The following is a 12,230-nucleotide window of genomic DNA, read 5'->3' on the forward strand; positions in this document are numbered from 1 at the left end:
ACCAACACCAAATTCACACTCACACCACAATCTCACCAACACCAAACTCACACTCACACTACATTCTTACCAACAACAAACTCACACCACATTCTCACCAACAAACTCACACTCACACCACATTCTCACCAACAAACTCCCACTCACACAATTCTCACCAACAATTTCCCACTCATACCACATTCTCACCAACAAACTCACACAATTCTCACCAACAATTTCCCACTCATACCACATTCTCACCAACAAACTCACACTCACACCACATTCTCACCAACACCAAACTCACACTCACACCAGATGCTCACCAAAACCAAACTCCCACTCACACCACATTCTCACCAACGCCCACTCACACCACATACTCACCAACACCAAATTCACACTCACACCACAATCTCACCAACACCAAACTCACACTCACACTACATTCTTACCAACAACAAACTCACACCACATTCTCACCAACAAACTCACACTCACACCACATTCTCACCAACAAACTCCCACTCACACAATTCTCACCAACAATTTCCCACTCATACCACATTCTCACCAACAAACTCACACTCACACCACATTCTCACCAACACCAAACTCACACTCACACCAGATGCTCACCAAAACCAAACTCCCACTCACACCACATTCTCACCAACCCACACTCACACCAGATGCTCACCAAAACCAAACTCCCACTCACACCACATTCTCACCAACCCCCACTCACACCACATTCTCACCAACACCAAACTCACACTCACACTACATTCTTACCAACAACAAATTCACACCACATTCTCACCAACAAACTCACACTCACACCACATTCTCACCAACAAACTCCTACTCACACCACATTCTCACCAACACCAAACTCCCACTCACACCACATTCTCACCAACACCAAACTCACACTCACACCACATTCTCAACAACAAACGCACACTCACACCACATACTCACCAACACCAAACTCACACTCACACCACATACTCTCCAACAAACTCACACTCACATCACATTCTAACCAACACCAAACTCACACTCACACCACATTCTCGCCAACAAACGCACACTCACACCACATACTCACCAACACCCAACTCACACTCACACCACATACTCACCAGCACCAAACTCACACTCACACCACATTGTCACCAAAACCAAACTCTCACTCACACCACATTCTCACCAACACCAAACTCACACTCAGGCCACATTCTCACCAAAAACAAACTCACACTCATACCACATACTCACCAACACCAAACTCACACTCACACTCACACCACATTCTCACCAACACCAAACTCACACACACCACATACTCACCAACACCAAATTCGCACTCACATCACATTCGCACCATCACAAATGTCATACCAAATTCACACCAACACCAAACTCACACTCACACCACATACTCACCAACACAAAACTCACACTCACACCACATACTCACCAACACCAAAATCACACTCAGACCACATTCTCACCAACAAACTCCCAATCACAAAATTCTCAGCAACACCCAATTCCCACTCGCTCCACATTCTCACCAACAACAAACTCACACTCACACCACATACTCACCAACACCCAACTCAAACTCACGACACATTCTCACCAACAATTTCCCACTCATACCACATTCTCAACAACAAACTCACACTCACACCACATTCTTACCAACACCAAACTCACACTCACACCAGATACTCACCAAAACCAAACTGCCACTCACACCACATTCTCACCAACACCAAACTCACACTCACACCACTTTCTCACCAAAACCAAACTCACACTCACACCACATTCTCACCAACAACAAACTAACACTCACACATTCTCACCAAAGCCAAACTCACACTCACACCACATTCTCACCAACACCAAATTCACACTCACACCACATTCTCACCAACAATAAACTCACACTCACACCACATTCTCACCAACAAATTCACACTCACACCACATTCTCACCAACAGCAAACTCACAATCACACCACATACTCTCCAACAACAAACTCACACTCACACCACATTGTCACCAACAATAAACTCACACTCACACCACATTCTCACCAACAATAAACTCACACTCAGACCACATTCGCACCAACAACAAACTCACACTCACACCACATTCTCACCAACAGCAAACTCACACTCACACCACATACTCTCCAACAACAAACTCACACTCACACCACATTCTCACCAAAGCCAAACTCACACTCACACTACATTCTCACCAACAATAAACTCACACTCACACCACATTCTCACCAACAATAAACTCACACTCAGACCACATTCGCACCAACAACAAACTCACACTCACACCACATTCTCACCAACAATAAACTCACACTCAGACCACATTCGCACCAACAACAAACTCACACTCACATCACATTCTCACCAAAACCAAAATCACACTCACAACACATTCTCACCAACAAACTCCCACTCACACCACATTGTCACCAACACCAAACACCCACTCACACCACATTCTCACCAAAAAAATCACAATCACACCACATACTCACCAACAACGAACTCCCACTCACACCACATTCTCACCAACACCAAACTCACACTCACACCACATTCTTACCAACACCAAACTCACACTCACACCACATTCTCACCAACAAACTCACACTCAGACCACATTCTCACCAAAACCAAACTCACACCACATTCTCACCAACAACAAACTCACACTCACACATTCTCACCAAGACCAAACTCACACTCACACCACATTCTCACCAAAACCAAACTCACACTCACACCACATACTCACCAACACCAAACTCTCACTCACACCACATTCTCACCAAAATGAAACTCCTACTCACACCACAATCTCACCAACACCAAACTCGCACTCACATCACATTCGCACCATCACAAATGTCAGACCACATTCTCACCAACACCAAACTCACACTCACATCACATACTCACCCACACCAAACTCACACTCAGACCACATTCTCAACAACAAACTCACACTCACACCACATACACACCAACACCAAATTCACACTCACACCACATTCTTACGAACAACAATCTCACACTCACACCACATACTCACCAACAAACTCCCACTCACACTACATACTCACCAAAACCCAACTCACACTCACACCACATACTCACCAACAACAAACTCACACTCACACCACATTCTCGCCAACACCAAACTCACACTCACACCACATTCACACCAACAAACGCACACTCACAGCACTAACTCACCAACACCAAACTCACACCACATACACACCAACACCAAACTCACACTCACACCACATTCTCACCAACACCAAACTCACACTCACACCACACACTCACCAACCTCACACTCACACCACTTTCTCACCAAAACCAAACTCACACTCACACCACATTCTCACCAACAACAAACTAACACTCACACATTCTCACCAAAACCAAACTCACACTCACACCACATTCTCACCAACACCAAACTCACACTCACACCACATACTCACCAACACCCAACTCAAACTCACGACACATTCTCACCAACAGCAAACTCACAATCACACCACATACTCTCCAACAACAAACTCACACTCACACCACATTGTCACCAACAATAAACTCACACTCACACCACATTCTCACCAACAATAAACTCACACTCAGACCACATTCGCACCAACAACAAACTCACACTCACACCACATTCTCACCAACAATAAACTCACACTCACACCACATTCTCACCAACAATAAACTCACACTCACACCAGATACTCACCAAAACCAAACTGCCAATCACACCACATTCTCACCAACAGCAAACTCACACTCACACCACATACTCTCCAACAACAAACTCACACTCACACCACATTCTCACCAAAGCCAAACTCACACTCACACCACATTCTCACCAACAAACTCACACTCACACCACATTCTCACCAAAACCAAACTCACACCACATTCTCACCAACAACTGACTCACACTCACACATTCTCACCAAGACCAACTCACAATCACACCACATTCACACCAAAACCAAACTCACACTCACACCACATTCACACCAACACCAAACTCCCACTCACACCACATTCTCACCAAAACCAAACTCCTACTCACACCACATTCACACCAACACCAAACTCACCCTCACACCACATACTCACCAACACCAAACTCACACTCAGACCACATTCTCAACAACAAACTCACACTCACACCACATACACACCAACACCAAATTCACACTCACACCACATTCTCACCAACAATAAACTCACACTCACACCACATTCGCACCAACAACAAACTCACACTCACACCACATTCTCACCAACAATAAACTCACACTCAGACCACATTCGCACCAACAACAAACTCACACTCACACCACATTCTCACCAACAGCAAACTCACACTCACACCACATACTCTCCAACAACAAACTCACACTCACACCACATTCTCACCAAAGCCAAACTCACACTCACACTACATTCTCACCAACAATAAACTCACACTCACACCACATTCTCACCAACAATAAACTCACACTCAGACCACATTCGCACCAACAACAAACTCACACTCACACCACATTCTCACCAACAATAAACTCACACTCAGACCACATTCGCACCAACAACAAACTCACACTCACATCACATTCTCACCAAAACCAAAATCACACTCACAACACATTCTCACCAACAAACTCCCACTCACACCACATTGTCACCAACACCAAACACCCACTCACACCACATTCTCACCAAAAAACTCACAATCACACCACATACTCACCAACAACGAACTCCCACTCACACCACATTCTCAACAACACCAAACTCACACTCACACCACATTCTTACCAACACCAAACTCACACTCACACCACATTCTCACCAACAAACTCACACTCAGACCACATTCTCACCAAAACCAAACTCACACCACATTCTCACCAACAACAAACTCACACTCACACATTCTCACCAAGACCAAACTCACACTCACACCACATTCTCACCAAAACCAAACTCACACTCACACCACATACTCACCAACACCAAACTCTCACTCACACCACATTCTCACCAAAATGAAACTCCTACTCACACCACAATCTCACCAACACCAAACTCGCACTCACATCACATTCGCACCATCACAAATGTCAGACCACATTCTCACCAACACCAAACTCACACTCACATCACATACTCACCCACACCAAACTCACACTCAGACCACATTCTCAACAACAAACTCACACTCACACCACATACACACCAACACCAAATTCACACTCACACCACATTCTTACTAACAACAATCTCACACTCACACCACATACTCACCAACAAACTCCCACTCACACTACATACTCACCAAAACCCAACTCACACTCACACCACATACTCACCAACAACAAACTCACACTCACACCACATTCTCGCCAACACCAAACTCACACTCACACCACATTCACACCAACAAACGCACACTCACAGCACTAACTCACCAACACCAAACTCACACCACATACACACCAACACCAAACTCACACTCACACCACATTCTCACCAACACCAAACTCACACTCACACCACACACTCACCAACCTCACACTCACACCACTTTCTCACCAAAACCAAACTCACACTCACACCACATTCTCACCAACAACAAACTAACACTCACACATTCTCACCAAAACCAAACTCACACTCACACCACATTCTCACCAACACCAAACTCACACTCACACCACATACTCACCAACACCCAACTCAAACTCACGACACATTCTCACCAACAGCAAACTCACAATCACACCACATACTCTCCAACAACAAACTCACACTCACACCACATTCTCACCAACACCAAACTCACACTCACACCACACACTCATCAACACCAAACTCACACTCACACCACTTTCTCACCAAAACCAAACTCACACTCACACCACATTCTCACCAAAACCAAACTCACACTCACACCACATTCTCACCAAAACCAAACTCACTCACACCACATTCTCACCAACACCACACTCACACCACATTCTCACCAACAAACTCACACTCACACCACATGCTCACCAACACCAAACTCTCAATCACACCACATTCTCACCAAAATGAAACTCCTACTCACACCACAATCTCACCAACACCAAACTCGCACTCACATCACATTCGCACCATCACAAATGTCATACCACATTCTCACCAACACCAAACTCACACTCACATCACACTCTCAACAACAAGCTCACACTCAGATGACATTCTCACCAACAAACTCACACTCACACCACATACACACCAACTCCAAATTCACACTCACACCACATTCTTAACAATAAACTCACACTCACACTGCATACTCACCAACAACAAACTCCCACTCACACTACATACTCACCAACACCCAACTCACACTCACACCACATACTCACCAACAAACTCACACTCACACCACATACTCACCAACAACAAACTCACATTCACACCACATTCTTACCAACACCAAACTCACACTCACACCACATTCACACCAACAAACGCACACTCACAGCACATACTCACCAACACCAAATTCACACCACATACTCACCAACACCAAACTCACACTCACACCACATTCTCACCAACACCAAACTCACACTCACACCACACACTCACCAACACCAAACTCACACTCAGACCACTTTCTCACCAAAACCAAACTCACACTCACACCACATTCTTACCAACAACAAACTAACACTCACACATTCTCACCAAAACCAAACTCACACTCACACCACATTCTCACCAACACCAAACTCACACTCACACCACATTCTCACCAACAAATTCACACTCACACCACATTCTCACCAACAGCAAACTCACACTCACACCACATACTCTCCAACAACAAACTCACACTCACACCACATTCTCACCAAAGCCAAACTCACACTCACACCACATTCTTACCAACACCAAACTCACACTCACACCACATTCTCACCAACAAACTCACACTCACACCACATTCTCACCAAAACCAAACTCACACCACATTCTCACCAACAACAAACTCACACTCACACATTCTCACCAAGACCAAACTCACACTCACACCACATTCTCACCAAAACCAAACTCACACTCACACCACATTCTCACCAACAACAAACTCACACTCAAAACACATACTCACCAACAACAAACTCACACTCACACATTCTCACCAAGACCAAACTCACACTCACACCACATTCTCATCAACACCAAACTCTCACTCACACCACATTATCACCAAAACGAAACTCCTACTCACACCACAATCTCACCAACACCAAACTCGCACTCACATCACATTCGCACCATCACAAATGTCATACCACATTCTCACCAACACCAAACTCACACTCACATCACATACTCACCCACACCAAACTCACACTCACACCACATTCTCACCAACAATAAACTCACACTCACACCACATTCTCACCAACAAATTCACACTCACACCACATTCTCACCAACAGCAAACTCACACTCACACCACATACTCTCCAACAACAAACTCACACTCACACCACATTCTCACCAAAGCCAAACTCACACTCACACCACATTCTCACCTACACCAAACTCACACTCACACCACATTCTCATAAACAAACACACACTCACCCAACATTCTCACCAAAACCAAACTCACACCACATTCTCACCAACAAACTAACACTCACACATTCTCACCAAAACCAAACTCACACTCACACCACATTCTCACCAACACCAAACTCACACTCACACCACATTCTCACCAACAATAAACTCACACTCAGGCCACATTCGCACCAACAACAAACTCACACTCACATCACATTCTCACCAAAACCAAAATCACACTCACAACACATTCTCACCAACAAACTCCCACTCACACCACATTGTCACCAACACCAAACACCCACTCACACCACATTCTCACCAAAAAACTCACAATCACACCACATACTCACCAACAACAAACTCCCACTCACACCACATTCTCACCAACACCAAACCCACACTCACACCACATTCTTAGCAACACCAAACTCACACTCACAGCACATTCGCCCCAACAAACGCACACTCACACCACATACTCACCAACACCAAACTCACACTCACACCACATTCTCACCAACACCAAACTCACACTCACACCACACACTCACCAACACCAAACTCACCCTCACACCACATTCTCACCAACAACAGACTCACACTCACACATTCTCACCAAGGCCAAACTCACAATCACACCACATACTCTCCAACAACAAACTCACACTCACACCACATTCTCACCAAAGCCAAACTCACACTCACACCACATTCTTACCAACACCAAACTCCCACTCACACCACATTCTCACCAACACCAAACTCACACTCACACCACATTCGCACCAACAAACTCACACTCACATCACATTGTCACCAACAATAAACTCACACTCACACCACATTGTCACCAGCACCAAACTCCCACTCACACCACATTCTCACCAACAAACTCACACTCACACCACATTCTCACCAAAATGAAACTCCTACTCACACCACAATCTCACCAACACCAAACTCGGACTCACATCACATTCGCACCATCACAAATGTCATACCACATTCTCACCAACACCAAACTCACACTCACATCACACTCTCAACAACAAGCTCACACTCAGATGACATTCTCACCAACAAACTCACACTCACACCACATACACACCAACAAACTCCCACTCACACAATTCTCACCAACACCCAATTCCCACTCGCACCACATTCTCACCAACAACTCACGCTCAAACCACATACTCACCAAAACCAAACTCACACTCAGGCCACACACTCACCAACACCAAACTCACACTCACGACACATTCTCACCAACAATTTCCCACTCATACCACATTCTCACCAACAAACTCACACTCACACCACATTCTCACAAACAAGCTCACACTCACACGACATACTCACCAAAACCAAACTCACACTACATTCTCACCAACAAACTAACACTCACACATTCTCACCAAAACCAAACTCACACTCACACCACATTCTCACCAACACCAAACTCACACTCACACCACATTCTCACCAACAATAAACTCACACTCAGGCCACATTCGCACCAACAACAAACTCACACTCACATCACATTCTCACCAAAACCAAAATCACACTCACAACACATTCTCACCAACAAACTCCCACTCACACCACATTGTCACCAACACCAAACACCCACTCACACCAGATTCTCACCAAAAAACTCACAATCACACCACATACTCACCAACAACAAACTCCCACTCACACCACATTCTCACCAACACCAAACCCACACTCACACCACATTCTTAGCAACACCAAACTCACACTCACAGCACATTCGCCCCAACAAACGCACACTCACACCACATACTCACCAACACCAAACTCACACTCACACCACATTCTCACCAACACCAAACTCACACTCACACCACACACTCACCAACACCAAACTCACCCTCACACCACATTCTCACCAACAACAGACTCACACTCACACATTCTCACCAAGGCCAAACTCACAATCACACCACATACTCTCCAACAACAAACTCACACTCACACCACATTCTCACCAAAGCCAAACTCACACTCACACCACATTCTTACCAACACCAAACTCCCACTCACACCACATTCTCACCAACACCAAACTCACACTCACACCACATTCGCACCAACAAACTCACACTCACATCACATTGTCACCAACAATAAACTCACACTCACACCACATTGTCACCAGCACCAAACTCCCACTCACACCACATTCTCACCAACAAACTCACACTCACACCACATTCTCACCAAAATGAAACTCCTACTCACACCACAATCTCACCAACACCAAACTCGGACTCACATCACATTCGCACCATCACAAATGTCATACCACATTCTCACCAACACCAAACTCACACTCACATCACACTCTCAACAACAAGCTCACACTCAGATGACATTCTCACCAACAAACTCACACTCACACCACATACACACCAACAAACTCCCACTCACACAATTCTCACCAACACCCAATTCCCACTCGCACCACATTCTCACCAACAACTCACGCTCAAACCACATACTCACCAAAACCAAACTCACACTCAGGCCACACACTCACCAACACCAAACTCACACTCACGACACATTCTCACCAACAATTTCCCACTCATACCACATTCTCACCAACAAACTCACACTCACACCACATTCTCACAAACAAGCTCACACTCACACGACATACTCACCAAAACCAAACTCACACTCAGACCACATTCTCAACAACAAACTCACACTCACACCACATACACACCAACACCAAATTCACACTCACACCACATTCTCAACAACAAACCCACGCTCACACCGCATACTCACCAACAAACTCACACTCACACCACATACTCACCAACACCAAACTCTCACTCACACCACATTCTAACCAAAACAAAACTCTCACTCACACCACATACTCACCAACACCAAACTGACACTCACACCACATACTTAGCAAAACCAAACTCACACTCAGACCACAGACTCACCAACACCAAACTCACACTCACACCACATACTCACCAACACCAAACTCTCACTCACACCACATTCTAACCAAAACAAAACTCTCACTCACACCACATACTCACCAACACCAAACTGACACTCACACCACATACTTAGCAAAACCAAACTCACACTCAGACCACAGACTCACCAACACCAAACTCACACTCACACCACATTCTCACCAACACCAAACTCACACTCACACCACACACTCATCAACACCAAACTCACACTCACACCACTTTCTCACCAAAACCAAACTCACACTCACACCACATTCTCACCAAAACCAAACTCACACTCACACCACATTCTCACCAAAACCAAACTCACTCACACCACATTCTCAACAACACCACACTCACACCACATTCTCACCAACAAACTCACACTCACACCACATGCTCACCAACACCAAACTCTCAATCACACCACATTCTCACCAAAATGAAACTCCTACTCACACCACAATCTCACCAACACCAAACTCGGACTCACATCACATTCGCACCATCACAAATGTCATACCACATTCTCACCAACACCAAACTCACACTCACATCACACTCTCAACAACAAGCTCACACTCAGATGACATTCTCACCAACAAACTCACACTCACACCACATACACACCAACTCCAAATTCACACTCACACCACATTCTTAACAATAAACTCACACTCACACTGCATACTCACCAACAACAAACTCCCACTCACACTACATACTCACCAACACCCAACTCACACTCACACCACATTCTCACCAACAAACTCACACTCACACCACATACTCACCAACAACAAACTCACATTCACACCACATTCTTACCAACACCAAACTCACACTCACACCACATTCACACCAACAAACGCACACTCACAGCACATACTCACCAACACCAAATTCACACCACATACTCACCAACACCAAACTCACACTCACACCACATTCTCACCAACACCAAACTCACACTCACACCACACACTCACCAACACCAAACTCACACTCAGACCACTTTCTCACCAAAACCAAACTCACACTCACACCACATTCTTACCAACAACAAACTAACACTCACACATTCTCACCAAAACCAAACTCACACTCACACCACATTCTCACCAACACCAAACTCACACTCACACCACATTCTCACCAACAAATTCACACTCACACCACATTCTCACCAACAGCAAACTCACACTCACACCACATACTCTCCAACAACAAACTCACACTCACACCACATTCTCACCAAAGCCAAACTCACACTCACACCACATTCTTACCAACACCAAACTCACACTCACACCACATTCTCACCAACAAACTCACACTCACACCACATTCTCACCAAAACCAAACTCACACCACATTCTCACCAACAACAAACTCACACTCACACATTCTCACCAAGACCAAACTCACACTCACACCACATTCTCACCAAAACCAAACTCACACTCACACCACATT

At 45.1% G+C, this 12,230-nt stretch overlaps 1 protein-coding gene across 5 annotated transcripts in view; it reads right to left on the reverse strand.

Moving 5' to 3' along the window:
- The window catches only part of LOC125448355 (rho guanine nucleotide exchange factor 25-like), a 418,447-nt gene that overhangs the window by 43,036 nt on the left and 363,181 nt on the right, over positions 1-12,230 (reverse strand). The window lies entirely within an intron of this gene.

Source organism: Stegostoma tigrinum, chromosome X, assembly GCF_030684315.1.
Source record: "Stegostoma tigrinum isolate sSteTig4 chromosome X, sSteTig4.hap1, whole genome shotgun sequence".
NCBI classification, from domain to species: Eukaryota; Metazoa; Chordata; class Chondrichthyes; order Orectolobiformes; family Stegostomatidae; genus Stegostoma; species Stegostoma tigrinum.